This window comes from Somniosus microcephalus, chromosome 4, assembly GCF_052327205.1.
Source record: "Somniosus microcephalus isolate GS21.2 chromosome 4, FLI_Smic_1.0, whole genome shotgun sequence".
Lineage (NCBI taxonomy): Eukaryota > Metazoa > Chordata > Chondrichthyes > Squaliformes > Somniosidae > Somniosus > Somniosus microcephalus.
In genome coordinates, this window is record NC_140990.1 from 254,554,908 (window position 1) to 254,560,907 (window position 6,000).

A 6,000-nucleotide genomic window follows, 5' to 3' on the forward strand; every position below is an offset into this window, starting at 1 on the left:
GGGATTTAAACACAAGGGTAAGAATTTTAAATTTGAGACTTTGGGAAACCGGAATCAAACGTAGGTCAGCGAACACAGGGGTAATGGGTGAGCGGGACTTGGTGGGAGATAGGAAATGGGGAGCAGAGTTATGGATGAGTTGATGTTTACAGAGGAGAGGGTGGAGGATGAAAGCCTGGTCAGGAGAGCATTGGAATAGTTGAGTCTGGAGATGACAAAGGCATAGGTGAGAGTTTCAGCAGCAGATGGCCTGAAGTAGGGGCAAGGGCAGGCAATGTTATGGAGGTAGAAGTAGTCAATTGTTGTGGTGGAGAATATTATATAGAATTACATAGAATATACAGCACAGAATCAGGCCATTTGGTCCAACCGGTGCATTTATGCTCCACTTGAGCCTCCTCCCACCCTTCCTCATCTAACTCTATCATCATAACACACTATTTCCTTCTCCCTCATCTGGTTATCTAGTTTAGAAACATAGGAACAGGAATAGGCCACTCAGCCCCTCAAGCCTGTTCCGCCATTCCAATGAGATCATGGCTGATCTGCGACCTAACTCCATATACCTGCCTTTGGCCCATATTCCTTAATAACTTTGGTTAACAAAAAGCTATCGATCTCAGATTTAAAATTAACAATTGATCTTGCATCAATTGTCATTTGCAGAAGAGAGTTCCATACTTCTACCACCCTTTGTGTGTAGAAGTGTTTCATAATTTCACTCCTGAAAGGTCAGGCTCTAATTTTTAGATTATGCCCCCTAGTCCTAGAATCCCCAACCAGCAGAAATAGTTTCACCCTATCCTACCCTATCTGTTTCCCTTAATATCTTGGAATTCCCCTCCAAGTCACACACCATCCTGACTTAGAGGTATATCGCCAATCCTTCATCGTCGCTGGGTCAAAATCCTGGAAATCCCTCCCTAACAGCACTGTGGGAGTACCTTCACCACACAGACTGCAGTGGTTCAAGAAGGTGGCTCACCACCACCTTCTCAAGGGCAATTAGGGATGGGCAATAAACGCTGGCCTTGCCAGCGAGGCCCACATCCCATATACGAATAAAAAAAGAAATTCTATCAGATTACCGCTTAACCTTCTAAATTCTATGGAATACAACCCTAATTTGTGTAATCTCTTCTCATAACTTAACCCTTGAAGTCCGGGTATCATTCTGGTAAACCTACGCTGCACTCCCTCTAAGGCCAATATATCTTTCCTAAGGTGTGGTGTCCTGAACTGCTCACAGTACTCCAGGTGTGGTCTAATGTTCATGCACAGTTAGGCTGTCAACTAAATCTGGATCATTACTCATTACTAAATCTAATATGGCTTTCCCCCGTGTTGCCGCTAGGACATATTGTGTAGAAAACTATCCCGGACACACTCAAGAAATTCACTTCCTTTCTGACAGGTGCTAGTCTGCTTATCCCAATCTATTGAAAGTTAAAATCCCCCATTAAAACCACTCTGCCTTTGTTACATGTTTGTCTACTCTATTATTTTATTTTAAATGTAGTTATATCAAATTTAATCTCATCTTTCAATGTCATGTCCACCTGATCCGTCTCCCTGGTAAATACTGAAGCAAAATAATTATTTAATATTTCTGCCATTTTACTATCATTGCCTGTCTATCCTTTAGTGGCCCTATTCCCATCATGACATTCCTTTTTTTATTTATGTGTCTGTAGAATAATTTACTATTTTTTCTGTTCTTTGATAATTTAATTTCATAGTTGCTCTTTGCCTTCCAAATTTTTTTGACATCTCTCCTAATCTCTTCATATTCTCCCTGTCCTGCTCTCATCTGCTGTCCATGTACTTAGTGTATGCCTCTTTCCTTACCCTCAATTTTTCCCTTATGTCTTTATTCATCCATGGTGTCTCACTAGTGTTTAATTTGTTCTTGTTTTTTAGTAAAATATATTTTTCCTGGACTCTGTTGAACACTGTTTTAAATGTTTCCCATTGTTGTTCTACATCACTGTCTGCCAATATTGTTGTCCATTTTATTTTCCCAAGTTCTATTCTCAGCCCCTGAAAATCAGCTTTTCTCCAATCTATTATCTTGGTCTTTGTCATGGTTATGCACTTCTCAATTGTTATCTTAAATTGTATTATATTATGGTCACTATTGCCTAGATGTTCCCCTATTTTTCTTTCTTTTATCAGCTCTGGTTTATTCCCATTACTGGATCTAGTCGTGAATCCTCCCTTGTTGGACTTCTTACATACTAGGTTTCATTTATATTTAAGCTTGTTTCATTTCTTGTAGATCCCTCCCCCCCATCTTACTAGTTTAAATCCTTTGCCACCTCCCTATTCACCCTTTCCGCTAGGACACTGGTCCCATTCCAGTTCAGGTGGAGCCTATCCCTGTCCCAGTACCGGTGTTAGTGCCCCATGAAAAGGAACCTCACTTTCCCATACCAGCTCTTTAGCCACGTGTTAACTCTTCTGATCTGATCTATGCCAGTTTGCATGTGGCTCAGGCAATAATCCAGAGATTATTACCCTCGAGGTCCTGCTTTTTAATTTAGCACCTAACTCCTGATATTCCCTCAGCAGGACCTCCTCCCTGTTCCTACCTATGTTGTTTGTTCCAACATGGACCATGACAACTAGGTTTTCCCCCTCCCTTTCCAAATTCCTCTCCAGCTGCCTTGAGATATCCCTTACACTGGCAGGCAACACATCGATTGGGATTCTCATTCGTGCTTACAGAGGACGTTAACTATCCTCCTAATTATAGAATCCCTTATCACTACCACATTTCTATTCTGCTCTTCCCCCTCCCTGCCTTGGGCAGACTTCTGAGCTATGATGGTGCCTTGGTCTGCATTGTGGCTGTCCTCACAGTCTTTCCCCTTGTTCTCGCAGGTAGCGAGTGCATCATACCAGTTGGACAGGACCAGGGTCTACGGGACCTCCTTCTCTGGCCAAGAGTGCCTAAAGGCAGAGACATTTCCTGCAGATGTGGGAATCCGGAACAGTCTCACTATCCACAAACTACAATCCCAACAGTGTCCTGCCATCTCTAGCCATTTTTATTTATTTGTTTATTAATAGTCTGAATTAAAATTAGGTGTGCTGCTTTTGATAAAAAAAAACAAATTATTGTATACTCACCCTCGGAGCTCCTCCTCCTTGCTCACTGTGACTTCACTTTATCAGAATCCTAAAACTCCGAGAATCCCCTGGTGTTTGTGCTGGCAAGCTCCTCCTTCATTGCTTCGCGCTGACTCCCTCATTGCTCCGCATTGACTCCCACATTGCTCCGCGCTGCCTCCCTCATTGCCCCACTCTGACACCCTCGGTGCTTCACGCTGACTCCCTCTGTGCTCCACGTTGACTCCGTCATTGCCCCACTCTGACTCCCTCGGTGCTCCACACTGACTCCCTCGGTGCTCCACACTGACTCCCTCGGTGCTCCACACTGACTCCCTCATTGCTCCACTCTGACTCCCTCATTGCTCCACGTTGACTCCCTTATTGCTCCACGTTGACTCCCTCATTGCTCCACGTTGACTCCCTCATTGCTCCACGTTGACTCCCTCATTGCTCCACTCTGACTCCCTCATTGCTCCACGTTGACTCCCTCATTGCCCCACTCTGACTCCCTCATTGCTCCACATTGACTCCCTCATTGCTCCACTCTGACTCCCTCATTGCTCCACGTTGACTCCCTCATTGCCCCACTCTGACTCCTCATTGCTCCACATTGACTCCGCCATTGCCCCACTCTGACTCCCTCATTGCTCCACTCTGACTCTCTCATTGCTCCACTCTGACTCTCTCGGTGCTCCACTCTGACTCCCTCATTGCGCCACGTTGACTCCCTCATTGCTCCACGTTGACTCCCTCATTGCTCCTTTCTGACTCCCTTATTGCTCCATGTTGACTCCCTCATTGCTCCACATCGACTCCCTCGATGCTCCACGTTGACTCCCTCAGTGCTCCACGTTGACTCCCTCGTTGCTCCGCTCTGACTCCCTCATTGCTCCACATTGACTCAGTGCTCCGCTCTGACTCCCTCTTTGCTCCACGCTGACTCTCTCGGTGCTCCACGCTGACTCCCTCTTTGCTCCACATTGACTCCCTCATTGCTCCACATTGACTCCCTCATTGCTCCACGTTGACTCCCTCTTTGCTCCACATTAACTCCCTCAGTGCTCCACACTGACTTCCTCATTGCTCCACATTGACTCCCTCATTGCTCCACGCTGACTCCCTCTTTGCTCCACATTGACTCTCTTGGTGCTCCATTCTGACTCGCTCGATGCTCCGCTCTGACACTCTCAGTGTTCCACTCTGACTCCCTCATTGCAACACGTTGACTCACTTGATGCTCCACATTGACTCCCTTGGTGCTCCACGTTGACTCCCTCATTGCTCCAGCTTGACTCCCTCATTGCTCCACGTTGACTCCCTCATTGCTCCACTCTGACTCCCTCAGTGCTCCACGTTGACTCCCTCAGTGCTCCACCTTGACTCCCTCAGTGCTCCACCTTGACTCTCTCGGTGCTCCACATTGACTCCCTCATTGCTCCATGCTGACTCCCTCATTGCTCCATGCTGACTCCCTCATTACTCCACATTGACTCCCTCATTGCTCCACATTGACTCCCTCATTGCTCCACATTGACTCTCTCGGTGCTCCACATTGACTCCCTCGATGCTCTGCATTGACTCTCGCGGTACTCCGCATTGACTCGGTGCTCCACGCTGACACTCTCGGTGCTCCACATTGACTCCCTCACTGCTCCACATTGACTCCCTCGGTGCTCCGCGTTGACTCCCTCGGTGCTCCGCTCTGACTCCCTCATTGCTTCACGTTGACTCTCTCGGTGCTCCACATTGACTCCCTCGATGCTCCACGTTGACTCCCTCATTGCTCCACGTTGACTCCCTCATTGCTCCACATTGACTCGCTCATTGCTCCACATTGACTCCCTCGGTGCTCTGCTCTGACTCTCTCGGTGCTCCACCTTGACACTCTCGGTGCTTCACGCTGACTCCCTCGGTGCTCCACCTTGACTCTCACGGTGCTCAGCGTTGACTCTCTCGGTGCTCCACATTGACTCCCTCATTGCTCCATGTTGACTCCCTCAGTGCTCTGCGTTGACTCCCTCGGTGCTCCACCTTGACTCCCTCGATGCTCCACGTTGACTCGGTGCTCAGCGTTGACTCTCTCGGTACTCCACCTTGATTCTCTTGGTGCTCCACTCTGACTCCCTCATTGCTCCACATTTACTCTCTCGGTGCTCCACGTTGACTCCCTCATTGCTCCACGTTGACTCCCTCATTCCTCCACGTTGACTCCCTCATTGCTCCACATTGACTCCCTCATTGCTCCATGTTGACTCCCTCATTGCTCCACATTGACTCCCTCGGTGCTCTGCTCTGACTCTCTCGGTGCTCCACCTTGACACTCTTGGTGCTCCACCTTGACACTCTCGGTGCTTCACGCTGACTCCCTCGTGCTCCACCTTGACTCTCTCGGTGCTCCGCTCTGACTCTCTCGGTGCTCCACATTGACTCCCTCATTGCTCCATGTTGACTCCCTCGGTGCTCCACCTTGACTCCCTCGATGCTCCACATTGACTCTCTCGGTGCTCAGCGTTGACTCTCTCGGTACTCCACCTTGATTCTCTCGGTGCTCCACTCTGACTCCTTCATTGCTCCACATTTACTCTCTCGGTCCTCCACGTTGACTCCCTCATTCCTCCACGTTGACTCCCTCATTGCTCCACGTTGACTCCCTCATTGCTCCACATTTACTCTCTCGGTGCTCCACGTTGATTCCCTCATTGCTTCACGTTGACTCCCTCATTGCTCCACGTTGACTCCCTCATTGCTCCATGTTGACTCCCTCATTGCTCCATGTTGACTCCCTCATTGCTCCACATTTACTCTCTCGGTGTTCCACGTTGATTCCCTCATTGCTTCACGCTGACTCCCTCATTGCTCCACGCTAACACTCGCTGTTGCGGCAAG